General features: G+C 35.4%; 1 protein-coding gene across 15 annotated transcripts in view; it reads right to left on the bottom strand.

The window, feature by feature from the left end:
* Nucleotides 1-21,913, bottom strand: part of CDH18 (cadherin 18) — a 490,532-nt gene that overhangs the window by 178,406 nt on the left and 290,213 nt on the right. Inside the window, exon 1 of one of the 15 annotated variants that reach the window (XM_088170664.1) lies at nucleotides 11,504-12,153. The exons of 13 other annotated variants lie outside the window; for them this stretch is intronic. The gene's annotated coding sequence lies outside the window, so the exon portion shown is untranslated. Of the gene's footprint in view, nucleotides 1-11,503; nucleotides 12,154-21,913 lie in introns of those variants that run through there. One more of the 15 variants, XM_088170702.1, reaches the window with a different exon arrangement.

Below are 21,913 nucleotides of genomic sequence, written 5' to 3'. Positions count from 1 at the left end.
AAATAAAATATTATTTATACAATATTGCAGAAGAGACTTGGGAAAAAAATGTCAAGGAATAGAAAGGGCAAAATACTTTCTTATTTTCTTTTTTAGAACTCACAGAGAGGAAATTGCAAATCCCCAACAGAAAAGCAGAAGAGGCAAAGTAAGGCCATGGGGCTACCAACCAGTTTTGCCATTAGATTACAGGCAAAAGCTCAAGTGATATATGCTGCAAGACTCCTGTCTTCTACTGTACATAATATAGGGCCATTATAAGAAAGGTGGTGACAAATCTTTTACTAGGGCCTGCTGATATACGACAAGGGATCACGACTTTAAACTGAAAGACAGTAGATTTGACTGGATGAAAGCAAGAAGCTTTTTACAATAATATGGTGAAACACTGGAACAGGTTGGTCAGAGAAGTTGTGGTTGTCCCACCCCTGGAAACATTCAAGGTCAGGTTGGATGGGAGTCTGACCAACCTGATTTAGTTGAAGATGCCCCTGCTCATTGCATGGAAGTTGGACTAGGTGACCTTTAAAGATCCTTTCTAACCCAAACCATTCTATGATTTTATGATTCCATGATCTCTGTGGAAGCAACTGTTTACCCTTAAGGGAAAACTTGGCTAAGGGACTGGCTCAGGATATGAAAAAAAAAAAAAAAAGTCATCAGAAGAGTTATCAAGGAGATCAGCAGCATGTGAATCCAGGACATTAGAGCAGTTCAACAGATTTAGATGGCCAAGACAAATTGTTTAAATGATAAACAGTAAAAGAATAATCTGAAAAGGCTCTATTCAGCATTTTGGTATTTTCTTTTTGTTTTATACCATCAAATGATGAAAACAGAGTGGGCAAAGCAATCTGCCCAATACAACAAAGCTCTTAACACTCAATCTCCAGTGGCTGGACCTCAGCCACCTTCTGTATTCCAAATAATGGTGTGTGCATTTTGCAGTAAGAGGGCCCTGAATGAAAGTTAATAAGCTAATTTTAAACTGCATAACCTGTTCCTCTTTCAGCTTTTCAGTACAAAATATTATAAGGTTTATTTGGCAAATTATTTCTAAAAAAACAATCTAACATTGGAAAAATAGTAATAATTAAAATAAATTATGCCTCTTAGAAGATGCTGAATGCTTTGTATTCCTACAGATGTCCTTCATAATCTTGCAATTTGTGTAATTCTTAATGAAGAATATAGTTAGTATGAACTATCTATCTGCTTTGTATCATTATTAATATTTTCTCAATTGTTCTGTTGAAAATTACAGTGTAGCATCACAAATCCAGTTAAAATACACCTAATTATAATCTCTGCTAACAGAATGATCCTAAATGATCATCTGGATCATCTGGAAGTCTAAAATATTTATAAAATATGGGCACAGGAGAAAGGAAAACAGTTTAACTAATAGATGTATTTTCAGTGCTTGCAAAGGAAAGGTTATTTATATATTCATCAGTCCTGCCAGTGACTGACAGAAGAAACTTTTAGGAAACAACTTCTGGGAACCAAATGAAACTGCTGAAATGCTGTTTCTTAAAGGGTTATATAAATTATTTCTTAAGTCACCTCTCCCACCATACAGAAGTTATTACTAGGGAGAAACAAACACTTTATGTGTTTATTCCTTTCACTTATGATTAAAGAAAAAAACAAGTGTCTGAAACAATTTAGTACATCTTTTGGCCAAGCGCTAGACAAAATAGGGTGCAATCAAAGCCTTGACTTGAACTGTGAAAGGCTTCACCCCTTGAGTAGCTCCAGTAATTGCAGTGGGCTTACTGGAGAAACAGGCTGAAGCTCATTGTACAGAGCAGAACACACAGCACTAAATTTTGTGGTCTGCTACACACCCCTGAGCAGAGCAAGGAGTTATGTTTTAACTCATATTTCAACTGTGCCAACAAAAAAGCTTCTGGCAGATTATGAAAAGTAAAGTTCAACACTACCTTGAAGTGTCTTGAAGAAAATATAAGATAAAGATAACAATTTAAAATAATAAGACATATATTATCAATTAAGTTTGAAGTGAGAAAGACCTTTTTATTTTTTTATTTCTCTGTAATTCTTGCCTGAGACATGGCAGACTAAGATCACTAAGATCATTTGCCTTTAGCAAAGCTTAAGGTTGGAAGATTTCAGGTCTCTGTTAGGTGCATACATCCCCCAGTGTGATGTTCTTGTTTCTATACTTAGCTGGAATCCCACTGAGCAAATGGATTGCATGTGCAAGAGCAGAACAAAATCAAGCTTTTAGTGCGACAATTTTTCTCCCTACACAGGGTGGGAGAAAAGAAAGACTATTTGAAGTATAAAAGAATAAATATAAATCCTTTCAGGGAATCTATTTACCAGGCAAATTTGCAGCAGGTTTTAGAAAGCAATTATCTAAGGTTTACACATAAAAAACAATTAACTAAACACTTACACAATATCAAAACATTAAATTTCAAGAAGTACAGGAAATAAATAAGTCACTTAAAAACTAAGTAACTCAACTCTATTTTAGTCACTGTGAAAACAGAACAAATAAAAATTAGTTACCATCTGACATCGGTATTTCTAAATTCTCAGAGCAAGGGAAAAAACCAAAGTACATTGATGTAAAGTGCACTGTAATCTCCCAAAGCTTCAGGCTGTTTTTGCATTCCATGTGCAGAAGCACAGGAATCTTTAAACCCAGTGGCACTATGGTGCCTTATGCTCTGACACTGAGACATGAACACATGGTGTAGGCAGACTTCTAACTCCATGGATATAATGCCCACATGGCCTGGGAAACCTGTGATTTACAACACTCTAATAAAAATTCATGCAATGGTTTACAAAAACTTTCTATGAAATAACTCAAACCAAACATATTTCTGATTAAGTGTTTTGTCTTGAGGTACTCAATGACTTCTGCACCTCAAGTCTCTTTTGAAAAACTAATTTTCAGAAATCACAAGCCTCTTTGTCCAGTGACAAAGTGTGGAGTAAGGAAGACATTGTTGGTGGAGGAGAATCATATTAGGTAAATTTAAAGTAATCTGAACATACATAAGCCCATGATGCCTGACAGAAAGCACCCACAAGTACTGTGGGAACTGACTGATGTAATTGTGAGGCTATCAGAAGAGGTTCTTGAAGACTGGAAGAAAGCAAATACCACTTCTATATTCAAGAGGGACAAGAGGAAAGATCCCGGAATCTACAGGTTGATCAGCCTCACCTCCACCACTGGGATGGTGAATGGAGCATCTAATACTGGAAAATATTTCCAGAAACATGAAAGACAAGAAGATTATCAGGAGCAGTCAGCATGGATTTATGCAGTGGAAATTGTGGTTAACCAACCTGATTCCCCTCAATAATGAGACTAGCTTGGTGGCTGAGGGAGGAGCAGTGGGTGCTGATTACCTTCATCCTCATGAGGGAGGCCTTTGACACTCCTGTAACATCTTCACAGGCAAGCTGATGAAATATGAGTTATGTAAGTGCAGTGAGGTGGATTCAAAACTGGCTGATGTGTGAGGCAGAGAGGGTTGTGGTAAGCAGTACAAGGTCCATCTGGAAGCCAGTGCTGTACCCCAGGTGCCAATTGTGAGACCAGTGCTATTTACATCTTCATAAAAGACCTGAAAAATGGGATACAGTCTGCTCTTCTGGGGATTGCAGATGATATAAAACCAGAGGTAGGTGGGGCCAGTGAGAGATGAACCAGATCGTTGTGCTGCCACTCAGTAGGATGTCAACAGGCAGGAGAAATGGGTAGAGAGTAATGCCAGGAATTTCTTTAAGAAGAAACACTAAGTCCTGCAACTGGGGAGGAATATGTTCACACATATGACAGATCATTCACAGAAAAAAAGAATATTTAATGCCCAATTCCCCGATGTAGATGCATAGAAGTGTCATGTATGCTAGAAGTATGCTAGATAGTCTCTTGTACAGTCAACTGTTATCATGCTTGAATTCAAACACAGGCGAGTAATCTTGATTTCTGCTGTTCTATGAGGTTTTTTGTCACATATTGAAAGTTTTCAAGTGACCAAAATCCCTCTGGCAATGAATGCTAATGAATATAATGATTCATGTAATGGCATGACCTAGCTTTACCCTTAAAGAGCCAGTGCTGCTCAGTCTACGGACCAAGCATATGCATTCTCTTGATACAGAAATTGTAAACTAAATGTGCAGCCTAGCAGGGAATTCCAGGGACTTGTCCACAGGTAAAATCTTCTACATAGCTCTGAGGATGTAAACTCTTAGTGAAAATAGGCTATATGGCTGAACTGAATGATTTCCCTATATCACAGATTTTAGACCTTCAAGAAAATGTTGCACCAAGAAAGGGATAGGTGAACAGTAAACATCCTAACAGAGTTCAGATAGGCATTCTCATCAGCAATGCCAATAAATAAGCACAAAATGGTAATTTATCAAATTTTAGCACATTTACATATATCATGAACACCTGCTGCTGTTTCCTGTGTTCCTGTTAGTTTACTTTGGCATTATTTTTAGGGAGGGGTGATCTCAGCATGTAATGCGTCTGGTCCCAATGAAATGTTATCATTCAGTTATTCTACAGAGATCTTTGTAGCACAGTTTTAAAGTACAGGTTTTTACACAGTGTTAACTCATATGCAATGAAATGTAAGAGGCCACAAAGAGTGCTTTGTAAATTAACTTACAAAACGTTTTGAGCAAGTATAATTTGAGGTTTAAGACAAGCAGAAATAGTGTAAGCCTGACTGCCATTTTGACAGCATAGATATTATTCAGCTCAAGGAGTGAGGAACAAATAATTTGATGCAAGGCTTGTGCAGCCAGGATAACTGCAACACCTCTCATTTTAGCTTAAAAAGTTTTTAAACTGTGTGTTCTAGACTGCTTTGAATGCTATAGACAGATGTTAGCACTTGAATCTTACCTTACCTTTGCTTTAATTGAGTTTGATTGGCAGCAACTGGATAACAAACCAGCCCTTACCTAGGTGTGTCTAAAATCTACAAACTGGATCCTGGATCAGCCTAACAAGAACCCCCTGGCATAGATTTCTTCCTACTTCTCTGGGCTACAGTGAGGATGGATATAGAAAGTTGATACTACAGGGCCAATGGAAGAAGGAGCATTTCCTGGTGACTGCTGTTGACCTTAAGGAATCTCTGGGACACTAAGATTTTCAGGTACACACTTAAGCCTCTATTTTTACAGAAGTATAACTGCGATGGATCTTGCATTTAGGTTTGACATAAAGACGTTTTAGAGCAAATAATAGAATTATAAGTGGGAGTAAAGGTTTAAATCAGCTGCAAATACTATTCTTTTACCCTAATCTCTACTTTCCTTAAAACAAGATTTACTTCAAAGAATTCAGAAAAAGATAAGCAAAGACTTTTTAATGGACATAGTCTAAACTTCTTTCAATCTCAAGTGCACAATTGCTCTGTTGAGAGAAGTATTTCTACAAAAAAGTCAATCTGATACACAAAAATTATAAATTATTATTTTTATCTATATAGCAGGATTTTTTTTTAATGTTCTTCAGTGGTGTAGAGTTTTCAAAGATCTTTGTGGAAATTCACAAACTGTATACTTACAATCTCAAAGTTCTTATGCTCTACTTTCACAAAGGCTGCAATGCAGAAAGAAAAGACTATTCACATCAATCAGGCTTGAAAAATAAGGGGACAAGCTCTAAAATAATTTAAGATTATTTTAATAAAGATTACTAAGATAAAAACTAAATAGTATTATAAAAGGTAGAGCTAAAAATGCTTTCCTGTTGCTAGAAAAGACCATCTGCGAGGATAGTTAACTCAAAAGGGTCGTTAACTGGGATAGTTAACTAAACACAATTAGTTATTAAAGTGGTTTAGTTTTCTAAGTCCTGCTTTCTTTTTTTCCCTTGTTATTTTATACTGTTGCACATTTTTCCATCAAACTGTAATTTTCATTAATTTTTCAGTGTTTTCCATTCAGTCCTAAAATCACATCAAAAATAAAGATCTGGAAGGGATATGGTTCAGTGACTTGACATGGTGTTCTTAAATAGCTGTCACCATTCTAATCTTGTGGATGTGGAAATTCAAAAGCTCTCATTTTTGTGTTAGGAAACTGCCATTTCAAACAACAGATAAGATTCCTCATATATTCACTCTACAGCTTCCCTTTTCTTTGCTGTGGACATGACACATCCTGTTCCTATTTAAACAGTGTGCAAGTCAGACGGAGTCAGATGAGCTGGAGTTGGGATGCAAACGAGATATTGGTTTGAATCCACACCTTGGAATTTAACCCAACCTCCCTCACAGTGTATATTCTAACACAGCAACAGCCCTCAGAAAAAGCACATGCTTTTGCTCAAGCACTTTCCCAAATAAGGGTCTTAAGGCATAATATCCATAATTTATGATCAAAAAGAAGGGACAAAATGTTGACCAAAAACTTGAATAGCCAGGAACAATATATGTTGGGGAAAAAAATGCAAAAGAAGAAAATAGTTACGTTTTCCAATACAACTTCTGTGATGCTTAGAAGAGAAATATATACATAGGTACCCCTAATAATTAATGTAAACATTAAAAAACAAGCAAAAACAAACAAAAACAAACAAAACCCCCAAATCTAAACAAAACAACAAACAAACAAAAAAACCCCAAAAACAAACAAAAAAGAATCCAAAAAAACCACTGCACTGCAAAATTTATTCATTTACCTCTATATTATGTAACAATTCAGAATTCTTTAAATTCTTTAGTTGATTTTTAAATTATCAGGAAGGGACTGTAATTCCTCTCTTGAGTATCTTAACTCGACCAACAGTTTACCACTAAGCCTGAAAAAAAAAATACCCAAAGCTCACTCCAGCTTCCCTTTCAGTCTGGGTGGGTCTCTCCATAAAGTGATTCTCCATCACTGAAAATCATTGTATATTCTATGCCAAGTCCCAGGGTTTAGCCTTATAGCTCAACAGAGTAAAAAAAAAACTTCAAACCTAATTTCCCTCATAGGGCAGATTCTAAAGGTATTCCCTGTTTCTAGCAGAAATGTAATTCTCTCTGATCCAGAAAATCATTCCTTTCCCTCAGCTTACATCCCTCTCAGAGCCAGACATACTCATCTCTCAGTATAACTCAAAGATAAATGCCCTGGAATTGTACAGGCAGATTTTTTTGCATCTGTAACTGAAATTGCTCAGGAAAAAGATTTGACATTCTTTTTGCAAAAGCCAGAGAGGCTTCTGGTTCACACAGCATGAAGCTGACTGGAGCTCAATGAGGAAATCATCTGCCAATTTCAAAATCTTCCCAACCATCGACTAACTCCTCCTCTCCACCCCACCCTCAATGATTACTGCAAAGTAGTTGAGTCAATCAATCAAGTTTAGTATTTGTGAAACCACCATTTTGTACGAAGTTATTAGATGATTTTCAGGGACACCACACCCTGATTATCATGTCTGAAAGTCATTAGCTTGCAATGCTTTAAGTAAAATAGTGCAAACTAAAAATTGCAGAATACATAAGAATAAAACTGTAAAGTATAATTATCACATGCTGCTTAATATTAGAATAGGCCTTCAATATGTATAATTATAAAACTATTTCTTGTTTCATATATGTTTAAATTATATTCATCCCATGGAGGGTATGTTCTAAGAAAATTTCCATTCACTCATGGAACTAAGTTTCATTGGCTTCGAAGTATTTATTTCCTCTCAACTATATCATTACTTTCATGTAACTGTCAACTGAATATGCTCAAATATGTAATTTTAGGCTGTACTATAAAGAAATCTCTGAATAGGACATCTTCCCAGCAGATTTTAAACTGACAGCTAATGGGAAGTAAAATTATAGCTACAGTCTGATCCTCTGTCCTGCACAAAGTCTTACAATAAATCTCACAGAAGGGTCACCTCCCTCAGTCCATCTCTAGGTAGAAAACAACACCACCACAGCTATTAACATGTCTCTGGCTGTAATTTTGACAATCTTGACAGTCAAGCCTCTAAGGTTTATCAAGATGCTGTTGAAGTTGCTGTTAACAACATCAAAATTTATATCTCCACTATTTCAGTATCAAGAATTATTAAGAAATTTCTATAAATACCTCTTTCTTTTAATTGGCATAAATAATGCTTATACTAATTTACTGACATAATGTAAGTACATACACATTCCCATGTACTTCAGGCGCATTGAAAGAAATTAAGTTTTATTTACGAAACCGTGAAAGGCTGGAGACTAAATACAGTACAATCACTACAGTTAAATAGAAACAGTTACATTTTGTTCTTCATAGAGAAATAAACCTCTGTTTTTTATTTATGTATTTCCTTAGAGCCCAGAATTCTTGGCAAATTAACAGCAATGGAATATTTTGTCCAGATAAGAGTACATTACTCACTTCAATGGATTAAAAAAAAAAACAAAAAAACACACAACAAACCAAACCAGGAAAAAAAACCTCAATGCCTCCATTAAAATCCATGTCAGCCTTAATTACCACTGGGAGTTCATTTATTTGTATCCTGAGATATTCAGATATTTTTACTAGAAGCAGAATACTCTTCTACTGCTGCTGGAAATATTAATGACTAATAATGCTTACTCCAAACTCACTTTCAGGTTAACCAGGAATATTTTTGTTTTTTTCTTTCTGTTTAAATAGTGCAGTGAAATGACAAAGTGATATTAAAGTCCTGGCCTTACTTCCAATAAAGTCATAAATTATTTTAATAAGAATACTGGAAATGGTTTTCACTTAATGATGTTCTGACGTAGCAAAAATATTTGTCATACAAAAAGCTGTATTGACCTCTTAGTAACTGTGAAAAATCAAAATATGGTCAAAACCCCAGCACTGCATGATTGGTTTTCATTCAATTTATTTGTGGACCCATCATAAATAATTAACAAACGTCAATTTTTTTTGACAGTAGAGTTCAATTCAGATAAAGTCAGAAGCATCTTCGGTGCTTATCTTGATACTTCTGCATACAGCTCTTTTCTGAAAATCAGAAGATAAAACTCAGGAGCTCCTAGCAAGAGCTTCTCCATATACCTTTTGTTATTTGTGCCAGAAACCAAGTGATAATGCTGCATTTCAGTTTCTATCTGTTTTCTCAGAAATGCAACTAAGTTTTACATTCAAATAATAAAGGAAACTTCAGGATTAAAAGTTAGGTACTTTAAATATTTATTTTATACTCATGTCACTTTTCTCTTTTTTTTTTTTTTTTTTTGTTTGTTTGGGGTTTTTTTGTGTTTTTTTTTTTTTTTGTTGGTTTGTTTTTGGTTGTTTGTATGTTTGTTTGTTTTTTAAATGATCTATCTTATTTTAAGCAGTGATTATAGAGCAGTAGAATTACATAGTCTCAAGGGACCCCTTTTCAAAGTAAGGACAAGGATATTAGTTTATTCAGGTACTTTCCAGTCAAGTTCAGCATATCTTTAATGTGGAGATTGCACACCACACTGGGAATCCCGTTCCACTATTTGATTGTTCTCATTATATTTATGTTTTTCTGACCAAAATTTCTCATGCACCAGCTATACCCATTGTATTTTGCTATACTGTCATGCATCATTAAGAGTCCATCTCCATCTTCTCTGTAGGCTGTCATTTAGTAGCTGAAGAGAGCAGTAAGACCCTCCCTGCAGCTTGTCTTCTTAGGACTACACAAACCCAGGTCTCTTAACCTCTCCTCATTCATTGTGTACTCCAATACCCCTCATCATCTCAGTAGCTTCTTCAGTTTGCTCCAAGATATCAATGTATTTTATGTAAATGGAGTGCTCAAACTGCACACAATACTCCAGATATAGTCCCACAAGTGCTTAATAGAGGAGGAGGTTTACTCCCCTCAGCCTACTGGATTCTTTCTTACTAATATTCTGCAGAATGCAGTTGGCTTTCTTTTCTTGACTTTCTTTACCAAGACCTGCTCATGACCTTCTCTGCAAAGAGAATATTTTCTGCCCTGCTGGCTCCAAGCCCATACTGCTGCATGGCAAATTATTCCAACCTAGATGCAAGACTCAGCATTCACCTTTGTTGAAATTCATGAACTTTCTGACAGCTTGACCTTTTCTATGTCCTTTGTCATTAAATCCTCTGCCCCACTGAGCAATGGGCTCAGTTTCCCTAGGCTGCCTTTTGCTGCCAATGTACTCACAAAAGTCATCCTTGTTTCTTTTATAGCTCTTGATCCAACTGAGCTACTGCTTTCCTAATCTCACCTCTACATGCTTGGGCAATGCTTCTGTCAGAAATAACCGGGAAAGCCATCCCAAATTCTACCTCTGTGTACATTCTAGTTTTGCTTATCTTCAATCAAGATTCTGCTGTTCACCACTGTGGGTCTTCTGCAATACCTGTGTGGCTTCTTTCTGCATACTGGCATAGAGCACTCTAACCAGTGACATTGTCCTTGATGGTCAATCAGCACTCCATGCCACTTCTATTCTCCAGTTCAGACTCTTATGGGATCCTGCCAAGAAGATTCCTGAACAAGGCAAAGTTCTTTCTCTCCAAATCCATATGATTCTATTCGCCACGGTAATTTTCTTTTTTTTTTTTTTTCCCAGAATTTTAAACTTAGTCTTGTGGTCACTGCAATTAAGGGACCTTCCTATCTTTAAATATGAATATACATATATATACATATACACACACATATATACCCAGTTCTTCCCTTTTTTTTGGGGTAAGTAACAGGTCTGCAGAACATCTGCTCTAATCGGCCTATTGATTACTTGTGCAAGAAATTGTCTTTAACACAGAACAAGCATATCTTTCTTTGCTTGCACTCTGTCATGTTATTCTCCCCTTCCAGCAGACAGTAAAGTTGGTAAGATTTTCCATGATTTTTCCAGTCATAATACTTCCTTAAGCTCAGAGAATTTATCTGCTTTTCCTGTTTGGGCATGTGGTCTGTAGCAGATGCCTTCCACTATGTAACTGAAGGTGGTCTGTCCCATGACCATTACTGATGCCATGGGACAGCTTTTTACTGGCTTTGAACTGCACCATGAGGAAGTTCTGTGAAATCAAGCCACTCCTTAGCACAGATGATTACAGTGACTGCTGTAAACATAAAATGTCACAGTGCTCATTCATTATGAAAAGGACTATTCCTGCACTAATTAACTTGCCTTAACCTCAAAGACTGTTCTAGCTTCCAAGCACTTTTGCAACTCAAATAATTCATTTTAATCCTACAACTCTGTGGGAACAGCAACCTCAGATGCTGGGTTTTTTCCTTCCTTTTGATCTACAGATTAAATATCATGATAACGCATATATTTTTTTTTCTTGTCTTTCAGTGGATAAAAATATCAAAAGTTTTAAACTTATTTCTCATATAATATGACAGGTAACATTTTACTCAGAGGTGTGATAAGGTTACACACAAGTGACACAGTTGTATCCACTTTCCTGTATGTCTAAAAGATACAGAACCATTTGTTTAATCTAAACTGGTTTGCTAAATCCTACCAGGTACATCACTTACCTGAATCAACTGGCTTTTTAAAATTTGTTATACCACTTTATTTTCTTTTATTCATTCACTCCCTACAAGTGGCAGGCAGATGGCCTGATAGAGAAATAGAAAAGACGATGGAGATTTAGTTTTGGTGGTAATTTTTTTTTTTTACAAATAAAATATTTTTCAGTATATATGCAATTGGGATGACAACTTTGGATTCATGGAAAGCAAGGGAATAAATAAAAGGCAATCTAAACAGCAATAAATAAATGCCCCATTGTATCTTTATACTGTCTCATACACTGCATGTGCAGATATTCTCCCACGAGAAGTGCACATAGATACTTTTTTTCCAGCTTCTTCTCATTACTTTTGCACACTAATTCAAAAATACTGATGTTTTTTGTCATAGAAATATGGGTTATCAAGATAGCGACTTTTGTTTTGATGCCACAAATTTTCTGTAACTCTTACAGAAGCTAAATTAACTGAGAGCACTAAATTCTCAGAGGTCAGCTTTGGGAGAGAAAAAGAAGAAGACTGCTTTTAATTTGGTTTCTGAGACTGGAGAGTACAATGAAATAATGTTTTAGATCTTTCTTGCACACTAAAGGAAAAATCCTCCTGGTTTTGCTTTTGGTTTTTTTTGGTTTTTTGTTTTTTTTTTTTTTTTTTTTTTTTTTTTTGGTTTTTTTTTTAATTTAAGCTGGAATTTTAAAATAAATTTTTCAGTTCCAGAAACTGGAGCTTAAGAAAGTACACATTAAAGAGCAACAGAGAGGCAGAATGGAAAAAGGCCACAAAAGTTAAAAAATAAAAAAATTATACCAATGTACAAACACATCAGTTCCTCCTTTCTTCTCATGGTTGCCCCATATTTAATTTGCTGTCCATTCACATGTGCAGACTGGAACACATAGTCTCAGTCTTTGCTGTTTGCTTACATTCTGCCTTGGATGACCAAGATGCCCTGCATACAGATCTGCACTTTGCTGCCATACAAATATTTGGTCTGTGGACTGGACTTTGCAACTAGACTAATGATAGTGGGTGTGGCCACAGTTTTAGCTGCACCCAAAATACATGTTTGGAACAGACAGGTCTACTCTGAATTCTAAATACAGAATAGGTGTATTTAGATCCATTACAATCCTCCCTGGGGTTCTCCAGCACCTTCAGAGGCATTGATAGTGGATAAGAAGCATGAAGATCACAGCTCAGGAAGCTGGATTGATTCAGCTCGAAAATGTTAACTAGGGAGAGAAGGATCACTACAGGTTAGCTCAAATACAGCTGGAGCTATAACCAAGAATAAAAGAAAAATTATTTTGCATGTTCTTCCGTGCACTTTTTTATTGCATCTGCTAAAGTCATAGCCATTAGCAAATCACCTCAGTCACTTTATTGAGTCCACAGATCATCCTGTCTATTTATAATGAACATAACTTGCATGACTTAAAATGTTCAGTAGAAAGTAGTGTGCAGTAGCAAACTCACAGAAGGATGTAAAATTTTCTCACATATACATTACTTGATGAAATACACTGACTTTTTCAAATAATAGGGAAGCTACTGAAATGTGAGATTCAAAGTGTAATAACCATGCAGAGAGGTCAAATTATGTAAGCTTAGCTCTCTGTGTGTTTGTTTCACTCAAAATTACAGAAATAAAAATTAATAATTTATTGTAGCTATACAGGAATACAACTTCTCATTCACTAAGCTAGCATGCATTTCTTGTGGTTTGCTTTATTTTGAAAAGGTTTATAAAATATTAACAAAGGCATCAAAAGAAAATACAAAAATACCAGTTTTATTTTTAGGTCTTTGATATACTCCCTTGAACGTTCCACAATAAATAAAGGGTAACACTAATAATGTTTTCCCTACTCAGAAAAGATCCACAGCGTCTTGGCATAATCACAACATAGCAGTAAGAAAATCTTCTCTTGTTCTTAAGGCTCATTATTAAAGAAAATTCTAGGAAAACTAGTGTTCAAGGCTTCTTTAAGAAAAAATTTCAGTCTGCTCCTGTCATAATTCCAGAAACAAGGTATATGTAAAACAAGAAATTTTATTCAAGAGGTAAATAAACAATTATTCTTTGCTTTAACTTTATTTTTTCCCCAGATTTCCCCTGTAACAGAAATAAATATTTATTTTGTCATCATGGTATCTCTTTAACATCTAAGTCTGCGTAACATGCTGCAGTACAACACCCAAAAATACAGCACACAAGATTCTGTTCATGTATTAAATCTAGCTCACAAAACTGAGTTGAAGACAAAAAATATCCTCCATCAGATAACCCATCCCCTCTCTGCAGCTTGTCTTATGTGCATTCATCATATATAACTTTAATTTGTGTGACAGCTGCTGCGAAATGAGGTTATTAGAGAAATATTCTTAAAAGTGATGCAACTTACAGAGGGAAAACAGTGGAGTTTTTTTGCTTATTTGGACAAAGCAACATACCTTGTTCATGTAATACTAATTCACCAAAGTTACAAAACATAGATATAAACAACTATTTGTTTGGATTAATGTTGATTACTTGAATGGGCTGAAAGAGTCCTTCAGATTTGGCTGTACAGAGAACATTGAATCAAACTAAAATTGGAATCTCTCTATATACAACAGTACCTGTCTCCTTGTTGTATATACACATAATAGGGGAAAATATGGAACTGGGAAAAGGTTACGAGAGAAGGAAAAAGTGCACATTTTAATAAGCCACTTATTTATATCTGAACATGCACAAGTTTCTATCTATCCGTGTGTATCCATGATATATTCTACATCCATTTATTCAGGTTTTGCCTTCAAATTGTATTTATATTCCTGCATATAAATAGCTTTTCTGTGCCTTACAGTACTATTCTCAGTGGTCCCTTTCCCATTTCTTCCATTCAAATAGAGCAGAAAATATAGGGGCACTCTGCATTTGAATTAGAGGCTCAGTTACAGGAATATGTAATTGAATTAAAGATACACTTTTTCCAGCTAATTCTGATAAAGTGGTTCAGTTGGGATTGCAGCAGTGTGTTTCACCTACAGTGAACCCTGCTGTACTTTTCTCAACAGAGGATTCAGGACAGAGTTCCTCCTGCTTCCTCAGAGAGTTGGGTATTAAAATCAGAACCCTGGATCAAAAGTGGCTCCTTCCACTGAGATCCACTACATGTCATCTGAAACCTGTCCTTTGTTAATCATTTCAGGAAGCTGAATGAGCAACACAGATGCTTAACCCCAGCTTCAGCAGTGACCCTTCCTATGAGGGTGTGGGAGTCATTACTGCAAAGGCAGCATGGTGGGAACAGACTGAGGCACAGACCTCGTACTCTAGTGCAGAAAAGACTTTTCTGATGTTCTTTTCTCTCCCTTAACACAAGAAAAGCCAGCTGTCTTCACACTGTTTTAAAAGCTGAATGGCCTTTGAAATACTATTTATTATTACTACAACTTCACCATTTTTTGCCCCTATGACTTAATATTTTAAAAGAATTAAAAACTTAGGCTTCCTTTTATACAAGTATACATGAAGGTCCAGTAGAAAAAGGTCTTTCTTCTCCTCAGGCCATTCAAACAAACTCTTCATGTGTGAAATGTAAATGGAATCAACAAATTCAAGCATAGGATCAGTCAGTATCTGACACTGTCCTTATGACAAAAGGATCAATACAAATCACATCCTATAAAAACAACTTTGATGACTCTGTGTACTGAAAGGTTTGGGGTTTTTGATTTTTGCTTCTTTAAATACCAAATCTAAAATACAATCAGATATTCACATAGCAACTAATCCTTCAGTTTTCCCTGTTTACAAATATGCATTGCTGTTTGTCTATGGTCATGTAAAAAGCAGCAGAGAGAAGAAAAATGGTAATAAATAAGGGTCTGTGAGACAGCTTTCTATACAACATCAAAAAGCTTCTTCATGCATCAATATCAGAGAATCACAGAGAGGGTCAGGTTGGAAAGGACCACGCTGGGTCATCTGGTCCAACCTCACTGCTCAAGCAGGGTCATCCTAGAGCACAGAGCACAGGATTGTATGCAGACAGTTCTTGAATATCTCCATAATTTCCATAGTTTCCTGGATGGAGTTGTGGAACTGCAGACTCTAGACAATTAATTAACTCAAAATAGGGTAAATAGAATCCCAGTGATGGGGCTGCCAAAAGAGACAAGCAACTGTTTAATGAAGGGGAAGAGCAATCACAGATGCACTGAGGTGACAGCTGAGGTTTTGATGCCTATATTATAGAGAGAAAAAGTCTTTTTGGAACAGTTAGTTTACAGGGTGCTTGTATGCCTAATCATTGTGATTGGTATGATTTAGGAAGCATCTTCTTTCATCTTTTCTCTATATACCCTGTAGCTTCAAAGAACTCAAGAAATTTTTCTATTAATATTATAGTAACCATGTTATAAAAAGAGAAAAAATGAATTAATTTGAATTTTATGAGTTAGTGGAGAAAACCAGGTGTAAATGCTTGTCACATTGTAATCAGTTTGCTTGGTATGATTTGCTTCAATAATATTAACTTAACATCCCTGTTTCCTGCAAGTTTTGTTGTTTTCTTCCTCACTCAAACGAATTCTGAAGAAATTGCTCACAGCTTTTTAATAAATGGAGTGGAAAACACACATCAGAACAAAATAAGTGACTTGGTTCATAAAATCCTTGATTCCTTGGAGAAAAAAAGGCATGCAGATGAGAACCCCTTACTTTGTGCCAGTCACTGTGGAAGAAATTTTGTGTGTGAAACTCAGAAAATATAGTATAAGTGCAAATAGCCAGTGAAGTCCTACACATTTCATGGATATAAAAGGAACAATTTCTGAGATTTTGTACAGGTGAAATCCCTGATTTCTCTTTCAATCATGCTCACACTTCCAGGTAGACTGAGGAGGGAATAGGAATGGGAGGGAGGGAAGAGTAAAACTCCTTATCTGCAAAAAACCCCACATGACAGATGGTTCCTCAAGGTTCTAGGTTAAAGGAAACTGTTCCTGTGATGCCAGGAATGATGGCTGAATGTCCATTGATCCCAGGAATTTTGGAAATTACTCTTGGTTGACAAATAAAAAGGAGCAAAACTCAAATCTCACTATAACCAAATATTCTCTTCGTATTAACTAAAATGTCAGCTTGCCTATATGTTTTCTTCTGTAACAGGTCTGAAACTGCTTTATCACACTATGTGTGATTTCAAGAAGAAAAAGAGGAAATGTTCAACAAAGCTTACTCTAATGAGCTCAAAGTACATGCATAAAAGTGAGCTGAGGAGATGGAATTTCAGCTCTTGGCTGAAGATAACATTTCAATTCAATGGTCCTGTGTTCTTCAAATGTTAGTCTATAATATTTACTCTTGTGGTTCCCTGAATTGCAAAGAAGGTAACATATAACTCCCCAGCATGGATAGAATTTTTGCACACACATTAACACACACATTATGTAAGAATAATTCATTAGTTTTTAATTGTATTATACCTTCTCTTTTACTCTTGTCTGCCTTGAAATATTTCTGATTCAATCTGAATTATAAGGACACAAAATCCGAAAGAGAAGCTCAAACATTACTATGTAAAACAGCAAAAAGTACCCACCTTCAAGACAAAATATGTTTCATTTTGAACTTCTATTCACCCTTTCAACTGCCTTATTCTTCACTAACACATCCACACTGTTCTAAAATTAAAGACTATGTTTTTTTAAAAAGAATGAATAAAAAAAAAGGAGTGAGGAACACACATTTATATCATTAGCAATTTTATTATTCCATTATGTTGATCCCTGTCATATTCTCTAATAATAAAAAATGATTTTAATATTAAGTGGAGGCAACTCTTTCAGTTGTCCACTCACATAGACACCAGTTGAATCAGATCAGAATGTTTTTGTTGTAGAATGCTTAAATTCTGTAGAAAATTGCTGTTGCATCTACATTAGAATGTGACCATCTTATTTTCAATTTTTTTCCAATATATTTGAAAATATATTTTAGTAGTCATATTTTAAGCAAAAGAAATCAATCATTTGATGATTTCAATGACTTGAAGCTAAGTTTTCCAGAAGTTCTCATTTTGCTCTATAACAATATTTTCCTGTTTTGACTATAGAAAAAAAAAAAAGTCCAAAGATTTTAGTACCACGCATGATAATTCAGATTATAGATTTGAAAAATTATAATAAAAAGAAAAAATCAGAAATATTAAATTATAGCAAAAAAATATTCTCTAAAATATTTCAAATCTCTATGCTTGGAAAGCTCTTCCTCGCTGAAGTCTTATAATACCAAGTAGTTCTTTTGTCACACACTAGCAGGAAAGTAGTATTTATTTATTCAGTAATGCAGAAGAAAGTTTATTATTTTTCAAAATAAATAGTTGCATTCTGTTAGACCATTGAAAATCAAAGAATGAAGGAAATATAATAATACAAGGTGGGAAATATATACTCCATTATAGAAAAAGTCATTGCTGCATAACAAAACTCAATTATTAGGAGATGAATAATCAAAGAAAAAACAAAAAATACTATCTATTTACTTTGTTGTTTGTATTTGGAGCAAATATTTTACAGACATATATAAACTTTGAAAAAGGAATTGTGTTCATATATTTTTCCTATTCAGAGCTGGGATGTAACATTATGAGAAATTTTCTAATCATATTCCTGTTCTGATAAGAGAGAAAGTTGGCTTCCATATGAAAATGATGCAGCTGTAGGTTCTTGTCAGGTTACAGGAAAACATCTGCTTTTTCCATGAGTGACTCTAACATTGAGATTAGGCCCCTCTACTACAGCTTGGGATTTTGACGGTGTTCAGAGCACCCTACCAGAACCCACACTGCTCCATGCTCCAGAATAAGTGGCCCAGCTGGATAAGAGCCCAGAGCTTAAGGTATCTGTTTTGTATCTTCATGATTAGTGACAAGGCATAAATTGAGTACTTAAAGGAGTGCCAATGTTCTCAGTCTGACTCTTAGTATGCAAAAATCATCCTCCTAAATTATCTTCTTGGCTGACATTGTGAAATGTGTGATCTGGCAGAAGGTACAGCTCTAGCTTTGCTTAAATGAATGCATCAACTTTCACAATGTTGTAGGGATGGAATTACAATATTCTGTGATGGCTCTGAAGATAAAGTGTGTCAGTGTCACCATGAGTTATTTTATGCATAGGCTGAAAAGAAAAGAACAAGGCATTTGTACAAAATACTCAGTTAATTGCAGAAAACATCCCACTCTAAAAAATAGGACAGATTTTTTATACGTTTATCGAGGAGGCAGATCAATTTTACTGCTGTGATATATTTTGCATTTTCTCAAATAATGATTTTATAAAGGCATTATGCATGTTCCCACCCTCCCATTTTGCTTTGGAAGGAAACATACTTGTACAGAACCATGCATTTCCTATGGCATACTGACAGTTGTAGTAAATAATAAACTCAGCTATGGATAAAATTGAGTTGCACAATGAAGAGTTCACTTACAGTACTAAATGCACAGCCCAAGCTATAACTTTATTTAAACTTGAGAAAAGATTCAGAGCTAGCATGTCTTTGCAAATAAATATATACATTAGAAACCAAAACAAAACAAAGCAAAAACAATTACAAAAAAACCCAAACCGAGCCGAAAACAACAAAGCGAGTAATCTGGGAATCTTGGAGAACACGAAATGCTGGCTATTCTCTGCAGATATTGTGGCTGGGAAGCCTTTATAAAAGCCTGAGAGAATGTGGTAAAAGTGATAACTACAAGTTGTCTCCTCATATTTATGAAAAGATGTGATATATAACATTTATTAAAAAATCCACTCAGAAAACTATCCCCTTGTTGATATCTATCCTTCACTTAAGAGTTTCCATTGTCACTACAAGATACACCATGCAGATTACATTTTTGACTTAGTGTTAGCTTGGCTACCCTGTCATTCAGTAGAGCAACAGTAAATTGATGACAGGGGCTTTTCAAAATTTGGTTGAAGTGCTACAAGTGAAGGCAAAGTAGTTGATGATCTCAAAAATGTAGCTGAATCACTCTTTGTACTTAATTCTCCTCTCTTTTCTATGTTTGGTACCACATTTCATGTAATACAGGACTAGTACCATGAACTCTCTCTTGAGTCTTCTTTTCTCTCACCTTCATTATCAAGGACAATGACTCATAGAAGCAGGAATCTTTTTCTCTTTCTACAATCCTGATAGTATTATAAGAAGTACTCAGGAAATTAATCTGTTTGGAACACAAAAATATTACATTTTTTTTAATATATGTGCCTTTTATAGAAAACCATGTTCATAGCAAGTATTTAGGATATGAGGATTTCTCTGACTTTTCTTTCTTTACTAAATGAAAAATAATTGAAGTTGACCTTACAAGTTAAACTCATGAGCTGCAATTACCTAAGACTTACTGCAGGTAAACATTTGTTTTTATTGGTTGCTATGAAAATTAAGTGGCAGGTTCATTACATAGTCCTTTCTGTTTGTTTGTTTGTTTGTTCTCCTTGATAAGATAATTTGTCATAAATCACAATCATTCTGCAAGCCATATTTTTTCTCATGGTGACAACTTTTGGCTGACAGACAGAACTTGCCTATTTCCTTGTTTCAATATGTCCATTCAGTTATGCTGGACAAAACAACCCAGCATATCCAGGACTATTCTTATACTTATTTTTCTGAATACTAATTATTGTTGTTTCCTAGAAAGAACTATCTGACAAGACTAATACTCACACATACCCTCCTATCATACTCACTTGCTAAATCAGAAGTTTATATTTATCTCCTTTTTCTTACCCACTAAGACTTCAACGCAGCTATCACTAATCTATCTTTAAAATAGTGTGCAAGTACAAATCCAACATCCATTTCTCTCTTCCTGAAAAGGAATCAATGTTACTACTCAGTCTGGTCAAGCAGAACTATAATATAACTCTCTTTAATAATGGCAAAGAGAGGTAACTGGGGGCTTTATAATATTTTGAATTGATGAGGAGAAAGAAACAGTCCAAGATTTACAAAAATTATCTTGTTTTCTGTAGAACAAGGAAGAGTCTTACAAGACCTCTGGTAGCTACAGATACACAAACAATTTTTTGATAAAAGGAAACGCTTAAAACACCTTTCCTGTAACACCTTGCAGTCCACTGAAAATTTGCAGGGTAACTGTGTCAATAGTTTCAATAACAGGAGCTTAAACTTTGTGAGGCATTAAGTTCAGCACTGTAGGATCCAGAAAGTATTTCACACGTAGATTCAAGTGCAAACGTATTTTGATTAATGATAGCTGGATATTATTCTGAAGGATTGGGAAATCACACATACATAATAATGCCTAACAGTCATAATGCTGTTTTGTTTATAAATATATACCTAAATAAATATGAAAAGCACAGTCACAACAAGTTGTTTCAGGGCCCCTTACAAAGCAAACCAAAAATGTAATTTACTTAAGCCCATTTTCTTTCCTGAGACATAGAATATGAGAATGGAAAGCATGGCAAGTCTACTAAACCTAAATAATTTTCAAGAGCCTTAAATGCATCTGTTAAACACATCAGCAGAGTGATAATGAGCACTCTGGTGAAAGCTCAGTAAGTCTGTCAGACCCTACTGAGACAGATTGGAGCTTTCAATTGAAATGTACCTACTACCAAGAATCCTGTTTATCTTATATTCTCCAAGCACTTGTATCATGTTTGTCAAAGCTATTTAATGTAAATCAACTCTTCAGGAGCCAAAAGCACAACCAGATAAAATCTATAACTATGCAGGCATCAATAGAGTTACACAGTCACTACCTCAGTATTTGTAAATCAAAGTTGTAATGAAAGACTTAAAAACTAATTTGAAGATATTGCTGTTGCTACATCTGTAGTAAGAAGAAAAATATGGAGCAATACAAAGATTTTCTGAACAAATAAACTCATGGAAAGCCAAGCTCCTAAGGTAAGCCTAATAGAAAATATATTCTGTCCAATGCCTTGTACATTAAACTCGTTATTTTCTCCACAGCAGATTATCCCAATTGCAGAGGCTATTCCACATTTTACAATAAAGTAAGCTCTCAAAACATAAGGAGTAGCACTAATAGGCAACAGGCAGAAAATATGAACTACAGTGTCCTTATCCAACCATTTATCTCACAGAAAAGCTGGGGGTTTTCACTGTTTATATTCTGGGAGAAAAAACAAAGATACTCTGCATGAACAGTATTTGTACAAAGGGTGTGGTAAGACTGACTTACTTAGGCCTCAACAATGTCACTGATGGCCACAAAAGTCACTCCTGTCCTGAGAAGCATTAAGCAAGGTAGAGCTGACCAGCTGAAAGAAGGGATTGTTGTGCTCTACTCTGCACTGGCATGACCTCACCTCAGCACTGTGTGCAGGTCAGGACTCCACAATAAC

Source organism: Sturnus vulgaris, chromosome 1, assembly GCF_052056855.1.
Source record: "Sturnus vulgaris isolate bStuVul1 chromosome 1, bStuVul1.hap1, whole genome shotgun sequence".
Taxonomy (NCBI): Eukaryota; Metazoa; Chordata; class Aves; order Passeriformes; family Sturnidae; genus Sturnus; species Sturnus vulgaris.
The sequence above is the reverse complement of the archived record's forward strand: the minus strand, read 5'-3'. Positions and strand labels throughout refer to the sequence as shown.